Raw genomic sequence first — 11,768 nt, forward strand, 5'->3', positions numbered from 1 at the left:
AGTTATCTATATTTAACAATATGTTAAAGGTTTCTTTAACCTGCTAATTAATTAAGAAGGAGTAACTCTGGCCCAGGTAATTCATTCTCGTTCATTCATTCATTATGTCAGAGAATCACAGATGTCAAGTCCTATACAAGGCATGGAGCAGTCAATCCTTAACAAATACAAGGGCATATCCTCACAAACTTCATAGAGATATACGTCATGGAGGTAAATGCCACAAATAAAAAATGATTTTCAGTGGATCTTGATGGTGCTTCCGGTTACCCTTTACTAAGAAACTAGTGCTAACTCTTAATCCTTATGAATAAGATAAAAAAAGTGTGATTACCTGAAATTCTCCAGTCGGCTTTATTAAACTAATAAGAACAGATACTACACTTGATCTTAGCCAAAAGGCCGAGAAGCGATCCAATCGGCTTTATTATTAAATACACTCTAAACTAATGTAACACATTAAAAATAATTAACTAACCAAAACACAGCATCCTAAATCCCTGGGAATTTTAGGAACAGGTTCATCTAGCAGTTATGGTCACAGCACTGTCCCACTTCTGTTTGATCCCACTATGTTCCGATCCTACCAGACTCCAGGACGTTTCTGTCTCTCACAGCCTTCACTGCTGACCACAGATTGTTCCCGATCTTTACTTACTGACTCTAAGAACCACTGCAGTATGGAAGAAGGAAAAAAAAAAAAAAGAAGAAGAAGAAGAAGAAGCCCTGTTTCTGTCACTTCCTGCTTTATATGTCTATGGGGGACACATTCTGTCTTTGTAAGAACCCTCTTCTATGAGCTGTGGCTATGGAAAAGTGTTCATAACCTCTTTGGCAGAAATAGTCACTTCTTAATTGGAATGTACTCTGGAAATTCAGTCAGCCTTTGCATAGTAGTAGGACTTTTCTTGTGAAACACTTACCTCTCACCGCTTGTCTCTCTGGTATCACTGTCCTCAAACCCACCAGAAAAGGTAACTCATGATATTTAATACCTTCATGTCCAATGTCACAAACGTAAAACATACCTATCATCACACACTTCCAAAAGGATTTAGAAATGGTACATATGTTGTTAAACTTGACTATGCCTATTAAATAATTAATGCTATTAATTCATACTAAAGAACAAGTCTCAAATTAAAACAACCAGAATATATATGCTTATGTGTTTAAGAGGGGGAAAGGCTATTATTTCATCAACTTGAAAACCATTTGAAAAAATACGGTAATAAATAATAATTTATTTTTCTGCTTGTATACTGACTGAGGTATTGTAGTAAAAATAGAAAATGAAATTAGCTTGGAAGAAAGAGATTTAGTCTATGCCTCTAAATAACTGTAAGACATTTAGAGAATTATTTCAGTTTCTTGGCTTCAGTTTTTTCATCTACTAAGTAGAAAATAGGAATAGCAAGGAAGAGTGGAGGAGCAGTTTACTGTATATTCTAGATATTTCATCTAAGCTTAAATTGTATGCATTACATTTAGCAATAAAGGACCAGATTTATAAAAAGAAAATTCTCTTCTCGGGAATATGTGTGTGTGTGTGTGTGTGTGTGTGTGTGTGTGTGTGTGTGTTTAATCCATCTCAAGTACAATTCAAATGAATTCATTAAATATCTACTGAAGGCTAAATACGTGTAAAGTATTGGTCTGGTATATTTGCATTGCTGTAGTATACTTTTCAAATTACGAACAGAAAATAAAATGTATCCAAGTCTCTTATTTAGGTGTTGGGAAGGCCATACTGCCCCCCACAGTTAGTAACGTTATTATAAAAGCAGAGCCATTACAATAATCCACCAAAGAATATTTCAGTGACAGAAGAATATAACCTAGATGATCTCTCTTTACAGGGGAATCCAAAAATTGTTAATGGCTTCAACCCATCCACTGAAACACCCTCAAATGAGTTGGAGACCTTGCCACCTCATAACCTTATCAGTTCTGCAAGATGCTGTTCTTGGAATGATATTTATACAGACCATTATTTTCTTGAGAATTCCTGGTCATAGAGGAAGTAAAACACTGGAGATGATGGGGAAGTGTCTAACACTCTTGAGATTATGGAATTTGGTAAAAATGAGCTTAAATAGCAGATCATTTTCTGAGTCTTATGAGGATATAGAGCCTCAGTATTTATTCCTCTTATTCCTTCACCTTGATTGTCTTTGGCTTCCTGTTTCTTGTTTCTGGAGCCCTCAGATCCTCATGTCAATCACGACTATTTTTACACATTTTGATTCTCTGGCCCCCACTTCTTGTCTGACCACCCTCTGTTAACCACCTGCTGCAGTGAAATAAATACTGATTTCTGCCTTTACCTGTTATAGGTTCCAAGTACTCTAATATTTCACACTTGCTTCCTTCCCAAGTACCCTTCTTCAACATCCCAAATGATCAATCATTTCTGATATAGGTAATAAATATGTCAACACTCTTTTTAAAGTGTTACATTTTCATTGCACTCACTGTGGTCAGAAGTAATTCCTCAGTATCCAGCATTGAAATTGCCTGTTTCAAAAGCCTCCACTACTCTATCCACACATCTGGGGAAACAGAGATAATTGCTGCACGTATGCTGATCTTGTCCTTAGAGCTTTTCACACATCAAGAGCAAGCCCACTTTTTCCTCATTAGTGCAGCAAGCACTTGTCCACACATTGTGATTTTAAAAGCTGTGAGAAGATCTTAGTGCTTCTCCAACAATCTTTCCCCATCCCTGTAATTCCTTTAATTGGGAGAAAGCCTTTCATATGAAAAAAAAAAAAAGGCTGATATGAGATCATTTCCTAAGAAAAGGATTCAAAAATTGAGACGAAATAGAAAATACAAGGATACGCAACAACATGAACTTGAAGAAAAGGAGGGATATAAATGTGAGGATGTTTCATAGAAAGAGAATTTTAATTGGAAAAAAAGAAATGGAGAGCTGTGAGAAAATGATACCCTCTTCCATTTTTATGTTTTGCTTATTGCATACCCCACTTTGCTCTATGCCTGACCGTTGACTCCACTGCCAAAACCTCCTTTAACTCCTTTGACATAATTTATTTTTTAAAGACTTTATTTATATTTTAGAGAGAGGGACAGCACAAGCATGAGGGGCAGAGGGAGAGAGAGAGAATCTCAAGCAGACTCCGTGTTGAGCATGGAGCCTGACCCAGGGCTCGACCCCAGGGTCCTGGGGTCATGACCTGAGCTGAAACAAAGAGTCAGACACTTAACCAACAGCACCACCAAGGCGCCCATCCTTTAACAAAATTTAAATAAAGTTTCAAAGCCATTACGGACACTATGACTCGTTTGTTGATAACATATAGATATTTGGCTATACTTGGAAACATTTTTCACCAGAGATGACCTACATCACCTTTCAGTTTCCTTTCAATGCCTAGAATATATGAACTAGTCCAGACAATTTACACTGGCATTTATAAGAGATCACAGAATGGCATTATGCCATATGTCCTCAAATTGAAAGAATTTATCAAGCTCCACATCAAATTCCCATTGCATTGAGCTTTTATTTAGCATGAATGTATATCAAATTACCAATCTCACAAAAGTGTATTTAAGAATAAAAATAAATTTATTTCATATGAAAAGTGAATGTAAATATGTAATCAAGGCATATATTTACCCAATATCAATCAACTGAATGTTACAAAACATTAGTTTATACAAATAAACATTCAAAATTATATCAACAGCATTTCCAGTTATATCTTTCAATAAAGACAGAGGCAAAGTGACTTCAGTGGAAGCTAATGAATCATAAAAGTAGATTAAGTAGTTGGAAAGACATTGGATGACTTTGAATACCAAATGTCTAGGGCATATCTACTTCACTAAATGGACAACAGAACAAATAGTACATGTCTGATGAGAGCCGCGGTAAATTTGGAAGGCATTTTATTCGAAAACAAAAAATTACTTTATCAAGATAGATAATATAAAATTTAATCATGGGTAAATTTTCTCTTGACACTAGACAAATAGCCAAATTCTTTACAGTGTTTAAGGGCAGAGCCTGCTGTGTTGTACTTATAAGTAACAGTGTTTCTAGCCAGGAACAGTAATCCTGGGGTATTATAGCTGAGATTTCACAATCTCCCCTTAAAAGGTGTATTATATATCCATAATGTATATATCTGATGATTCAGTGACAGATTCCATATTCTGATGGTTATTTGAATGCTAAATGTGAAAACACATTTTAAACATCCTCTAAGGCAACACTTTTCTCTGTGTTTTAGCAGAATAAAGCAATAATATTGTTGTACCTTTTCAACTGTTAGAAGAAAAATCTTACATATGTTAAACTAAGCCTCAAGTGAGTTAGGCTTTAATCAAGCTGTTTTGATTTATGTGTGTTATTAATCTGGTTCAGTTCGAATAACCATCTATTGAAGGCAGAATCAATGCAGACACTGTGTAAGGTAGAATTCTTGCAGTTAGTTTGAAATAAAGAGGATAAGAACATTGCAGATGCTGAAAGTAAAAGCTGAATAGAATTGAGAGTTTGAGGGGCGCCTGGATGGCTCAGCCGGTTAAGCATCTGCCTTCAGCTAAGGTCATGATCCCAGCGTCCTGGGATCCAGTCCTGCATGGGCTCCTTGCTCAGTGGGGAGCCTGCTTCTCCCTCTGCCTGCCACTCTCCTTGCTTGTGCTCTCTCCCTCCACCTCTCTCTCTGACAAATAAATAAATAAAATCTTAAAAAAAAAAAAGAATTGAGAGTTTGAGGAGCACTACTCAGCCCTGTGTTTCTGCACTCTCCCTGGAGCTGTCCCTGCACCCTTACCCACACCTTCATGATTAGCCCCTGGCAACATATCCTGCTGGAATTATCCTCAACTGTCTGTCATCTCTTTCTACTGGGTACTCTGACTGAATGAACTCCCAAAACAGAAACCTTGGGGCTTTTCCCCAAGACCCTATAAATACTCCATTTCAGCACCACAAATCATGCCAGGAAAAAAGTTTCTGTAGGTCAGAGTGCCCCAAATCCAATCAAAAAAGCTTCTTAGGGGTAGGGAAGGAAAATATGGCTCATATTCAGGAGGAGGAATGATGATATATCAATAATTTATCCTAATAAGTATATCTAAAGATAATAAATATTTTAATAAAATACCCATATAAATGTATAACAGGTTACATTGGGGTTTTATAAACTGTAAGTTCTTGTTAGTTTAGACATAATTTTCTTTAAAGAAAATAAAGTGAATTATGTCCATGTCTTTGAGATAGAAGGCTCCGAAATGATGAAAATTTGCTAATCTGTCTTCACTTTAATTAAACTGAAAATATCAATGATATATATCATGCTTAAGGTTCATTAAAAAATTTTTACATTAGCATACGTCAGTGTTATTTTTCACTGTGGCAAAAACAAACAGAAAAAGTACTTTTGTATGTAAAAGTATCTTTATTTAAATATGCATATTCAAAAACAGAGTCATTGAACCTGAAATCAATATTTTACAGATAATAAAAATGAGGGTAATTATATTAATTTAGCTATAGAATGGCAGAACTTTAACAAGCACTCTAGTTTCCTAACTCTCAGTTCTGTTCTTCTGGATCACATAATTCCTCTTATGACGATACCATTCCTAAATGCCTATATAATTTAACAAATTTATATTTAAGAAAAACACTGTTATTGTACTTTTTCCTTGCAACAAACTCTTCTTCTTCTTCTTTTTTTTTTTTTTTTGCATTCTACTCTAACAAGAAACATAAACAGGTCAGTTGGACAACTGGGTATTGTTAAAATATAACTCTAATAAACATTTTACATATTCAGTTTTTTTAGATAGACCTTTGCTAGAAATACGTGTTCAAACATGATTATCTTTATAAATACTTTTGACAATTTTACAAATATGATTTAGCATACTGAGCTACTTTGCTTTAAAATAAAAGATAGTTACCATTTTTTTTCCTTCCCAGAATTTTTTGTTGAGACAACCTATTTATCTTGGCATCAAATGCACTGCTTCTACTATCTTGTTCTTGTATTTTCAATTTAATCCACCACTCTACCCTCCCCCTCCAAAAAAACCCAGTAATTTGCTTCAATCTAAAGTATGATTTTCACTTTTCCATTTTTACTCAGCCTCTTTCTGTCAGAGATATTATTTTGCCAACATTTTTGATTGTCAAAATAAAATTTTCCTTCAATCTCAATTCTTTTTCTTTTTAAGATTTTACTTATTTATTTGATATATATAGAGAGAGACAGAGAGAGCAAGCACAAGTAGGCAGAGAGGCAGGCAGAGGGAGAGGGAGAAGCAGGCTCCCTGCAGAGCAGAGAGACTGATGCGGGGCTCAATCCCAGGACCCTGGGATCATCACCTGAGCCGAAGGCAGACACCCAACTGACTGAGCCACTCAGGTCCCCCCTTCAAGCTCAATTCCAAAATCACTTCCCCTAAGTGTACTTTCTGATCCCCTCAGTTAATAGTAACTTCCTTCTGTATTTGTTCTTATAGTTTCTCTGCTACAACATTTATATGCACTAATTTGTTTATTTCTTTATACAGTTAATAATTGTGTATACCTGACCTAGTCTCCACACTATTGAAAATGTAAAGATCACAAAGATGAAAAGAACTGTGTGCTTAAGTGAGAATGAGTGGATGATAAAAAATGAAAATATAAGTTGGGAACAAAAAGCAGTGGGACTTGAATGTCAAATAAAGGCTATGAACTCATGTGAGTAAACAGTAGAGAGATGAAAACCCTATTTCTCTTTAATTTTGAAACAGCAAAATATCTTTAAACTAAAGATTAAGAAAAGACATCATTTCACCCCATGGACCATTTGGGATCCCACATGTTGCTTTCTGTAATAGTTGGCCCATAGCAGTTACTTGTACTGTAATGCTGAATTTAATATATGGACAGAGATATTGTTTATAAAGCAATTCATTGGAAAGGACGATCGACTAAAAAATAATGACATTTAATGAATCTGATATTTGCTATTGAACAATTTAATTGCTATATTTTTCCAACAATAAGAACACTTTTCCAACTATGCCTAAAATGATCTTGAGATTCTGATATGAATATTTTCACGTTCCCTCTGCCAGGATCTATTATAATCATCCCTTTTCACTGGAATAAAATGTTTTTAAGCTGTTCATCAAAAATACCATAACATCACATTAATTATACTTGGCAAAACATAAAACACAAGTGACTTATAAACATTGATTTTTCCAAACATCACTATGAACTAATATAATATTGTGCAGGTTTTGCAGATTGTATTTAAGATCTATTTTCAACACTCAACATGTGTATCTGGATCACTGCACCCAATATTGCATCACAAATATTTGAGCATAACTGAGTAGCTATATTCCAGCTATATCCCACTGACATTTTCTATATGCAAAAAGGAGACATCTGCTTCCTTTCTTACTCATTTTCATAAGAACATCCCACTTCTTTTTTTTTTATATAAACCATCAATACATATTCTAAAATAGGATACAACCTTCAGATGTAAACCCAAGAGTTCACAGACTGAAAGATCTGCTTCCACACCTGTATCTTTCTGGCAGAAAGATGCTTCATTTGGATAGGAAAAAAAAAAAATAGAGCGGGAGCCAGAAACAGTCATAGAATGTGCTTTGGCAGCTTTTCTACGCCACCATATTTTTATTTTTAATCTCTAGGGATAATTCACAGAGAAAGAATCTCCTAATGTGTTGCTGAAATATGTATTATATTGACAGCCAAAATGAAAACTCACTCAGTTTTCTTCAATGTTTAAAACGATATACCCATTTTAAGATGTTATGGCATATTAAACTGTGAAGAAGCAAACATATATGGCAAATTAATATTAAAATATTTTTCACATGTTCTTCAGCTGTAATAACTACCGGATCTCTAAAAGACAATCTTTAATGATTATTGGGGTATGTGGAATATGTTTAATCTAAGGGCAAATAAGAATAATTGTATGCATTTGAAGAGGTTTCAAACTCTCACTTATGTTTATATACCTTTTCAATTAATTTTTGTTATGCAACTCAGATGTGAAGGAAAGAGATACATTTAAAAATGTGCTATAACACTTCCCTCCTTTCCTCTCTCCTTCCTGCCCCTTCCTTTCCTTAGTTTCAACATTTATCCAACACTTTCCATGTTCCAGACCCATAACTCAGTAGAGAAGTTTCAATAGAATTAAATTTATGATTAAGTGTTGGAAATTGAGACTATTAAGGTAGGCTTAAATAGCGTGTGCTCAAGGAGAGTTAAGGTGATTATATTCATCCAGTTTAAAAGATTAACACTTATCCTGCTTTGGCCACAATAGATAGCATTCCAGGTTCACCAATATCATGACTTCCTTTATCTAAGGATGGATGGATTTAGTGATAATTTCATAAACTTTTCTCACAGAATGTTTACTTTTACCATTTGTCTTTTATATAACCTGTAGGATTTATGCAATTTTTTTTCTTATCACTTAATGCAGGACATGTTAGCTTAAGTCATGCTCTTCTGTTAAGATTTTGAGAATGGCCATCTCCATCACAAACTTCTCTAGTGATCTAGGCAGTCTCTGGATCACCAGAAACCAAGAACAAACAAGTTGTTAAACTGACTGGTTGAGAGATTCAATACATAACTTTCCTCTTAAATTTTGAACCAAATAAAGAAGCCAAAATCATCAACCAAAAGAGAAAGAAATGTCAGCTTTATTCCTGACAGTGCAGCTATAGACCATACCTCAGTGTGAGAACTCCATGTGCTGGCCCACAGGTCAACTTGAACAGGTCACCATCTTCATCCAAGGAAGCATTGGTCTTTCCAGAGAAGTTACAACTACCCAGGACCAAATCACACTGATTCGGGATAAACGTGAGAGGACATACATAAAGATAGATCTCTTTCACATGATGCTGAAATTTTCTCCATTCACTTGAGAAATGCAAACCAACAGCTTGTACTTAACAAATGAATTAACTCCCTCCACCTCAAACTGGAGCGGGGAGAGGAGTAGGCAAAAGACTAATGGAAATGCTTTCTTATGCAGACCAGAGAAATTGGAATTCCTCAACTAAACCTTCCAGCAGAGACTGTATTTCTGTCAAAAAGCACCCTAAATGCTATTGTATGTAAGTGATGAATCACTGAATTCTACACCTGAAGCTAATATTACACTGTATGTTAACTAACTGGAATTTAAATGAAAATGTCAAAAAAAAAAAAAGCAACTTAAATACAATACTATGCAGTTTATGTCTACCATGTTGGTGACCTCCATGAAACCAGTAAATTCTTCTCAATTTCTTTGAGCTGGCTGGGTTTCAGTCTTCGTTTTATTATCACAGGAGTCCTGTGGGCCATGACTACTGAGAAAATAACAAAAACATTAAAAATTTATTATAGTATATAGTAATACACAATCTCATACATGTTATACATCTCATAAGAGAAGAGGAGGGAGCAATTTTCTGCCAGCTAGTAGATCTTACTTTTTGACTCACCACATAGTAGCAGTTGAAATACTGTGAATAAATAAATATTAAAAACAACAAAGAGAGTTTTCTTTTTATCTTTTTTTAACTGGTGAGGACAGCTTACTAATTAGCACGTTTAAAGGCTAGTGTTTCCCAGCAAAAGCATAGGACTGTCCCCAAAACATAGATCAATGGTAGCCTTATCCTTTGACAGGAAAAAGGGGAGAAGAATGCACTGAACAGCTTTGTTATTACCATAATTACACAGGTGCAAAAACAGCATTAAAAAGATCAACACCAGCTATAGCAGCATGTATTGCTAATTAAAATAGAAATCCCTTATCCTACAGTGACGAAACAGAAAACAAAGGTAGGAATCTGAGAACCACAGAAACCCCTAAAATATGAAGCCCTAGAAATTAATACTTTAGATTTGTAAAAGGCAACATAACATTTGTAAAAGGCAACTTAATATAATATTTTGTGAATGATGAGGAACAAGAAGATACCCGGGAGTCTGATGTAAGTGAATCAACCTTCATTGTTAATTTTTACCAATAAAGTATTGATGGTAACATAAGGACCACACTTGTAGAAAGCACATGAGCTCTGTTTATATTCAAGGTTAACTATTTTAGTATTTTAATACACATCCAAATATGTATGCATAGGATCCTTTTTTATTTTTCCCCTCAAGTTTTTACTGAAGCTCTAGGAAAATCCAAGAAATAGAAAAAAATTGAGATAGGCAAATCTGATCATGCAGTGTTCCCTATTTGTTATGGACAGAATTGTATCATCCCACAATCTATATATTAGTCCTAACTCCCAGTATCTTAGAATGCTACTGTATTTGGAGATAGGTCCTTTAAAGAGGTAACTAACTTAAAATGAGACCATTTGGGTGGGCCCTAATCCAATCTGGCTGCTGTTCCCATATGAAAGGGCTATTAGGACACACGAGGAGGAAAGACCTTGATAGGACATAGCAGCCAGAAGGTGGCTGTCTACAAGACAAGGAGAGAGGCCACAGAAGGAAATAGCCTTGGTGACACCTTGATTTTGGAATTTTAGTCTCCAGAGCTGTGAGAAAATGAATTTCTGTAATTGAAGTCACCCAGTAAGTGGTACTTTATAACAAAGCCCTAGCAAATTCATACTCTATCCTCCATTCATTAGGGACTGCGCGTGTTGTTTGAAGCTGCCAGAAAAGCTGATTCCAAACTGCAGGGATCTTGGTTTCAGGATTATTAGTACCCAAAGTTTACTCATAAGCAAACAAAAATCAAGTATGACATAGATTATTAATTAATAAGAAAGAGAAGCTTTCTAAATTATAAATTTTACTGCTTTATAATTCTTTTCTTATTTAAATTATAAATAAATATATAAATAAATTTTTATAAAAAAATTATAATGTCTAGGTTTAAAGTAGCTTACATGCCTTGGGGCACCTGGGTGGCTCAGTCCTTAAGCGTCTGCTTTGGGCTCAGGTCATGATCCCAGGGTCCTAGGATCGAGTCCCACATCAGGCTCCCTGCTCAGCAGGAAGCTGGCGTCTCCCTCTCCCACTCCCCTTGCTTGTGTTCCTGCTCTTGCTATCTCTTTCTATGTCAAATAAATAAATATAAAATCTTTAAAAAAATAAAGTGGCTTACATGCCTTGATCATGGGTATACATAGGTAAAATTGTAACTAATTTTAGTTATGACTATGATTTGATAAACTGATTTTAAAGATGTTCATGAAAATCAAATTCTCTCTTGACTCAGTTACTCATACTTACTAAAGTAATTACTTTTATTAAAATAACAGAAACATCAAAAAGCTTAATTAATGAACTGGCATTTGAAATTGCTCCATGAAGTAGATATTACCGTATTGCCTCTTTACCTCTATTTTATTTTTTTATATATTTTTTAAAGATTTTATTTATTTGAGAGAGAAAAAATGAGACAGAGAGAGCATGAGAGGGGAGAGGGTCAGAGGGAGAAGCAGACTCCCCACCAAATGGGGAGTCTGATGCGGGACTCGATCCCAGGACTCCAGGATCATGAACTGAGCTGAAGGCAGCTGCTTAACCAACTGAGCCACCCAGGCGTCTTTAGCTCTACTTTAATATATGCATTTACTATCGTAGTTTGATAGTCACATTGGCAACCTTAATATATTTTTACTACAGTTGTTATATGTCTGTTTGCCCACGTATAATACTTTACCTAACTCTTTTTATGCTATTCAAATTTTAACTCAAGCCTAACCTGCAGCATCAG

At 35.1% G+C, this 11,768-nt stretch overlaps 1 pseudogene; it reads right to left on the reverse strand.

Annotated features, from left to right (window-relative positions):
- Positions 1–238: 238 nt before the first annotated feature.
- On the reverse strand, positions 239–414 carry LOC112836168 (U2 spliceosomal RNA; annotated as a pseudogene).
- Between the last annotated feature and the right edge of the window lie 11,354 nt (positions 415–11,768).

This window comes from Callorhinus ursinus, unplaced genomic scaffold (genome assembly GCF_003265705.2).
Source record: "Callorhinus ursinus isolate GAN/ISIS: 27379988/994484 unplaced genomic scaffold, GSC_fseal_2.0 scaffold4, whole genome shotgun sequence".
Classification (NCBI taxonomy): domain Eukaryota; kingdom Metazoa; phylum Chordata; class Mammalia; order Carnivora; family Otariidae; genus Callorhinus; species Callorhinus ursinus.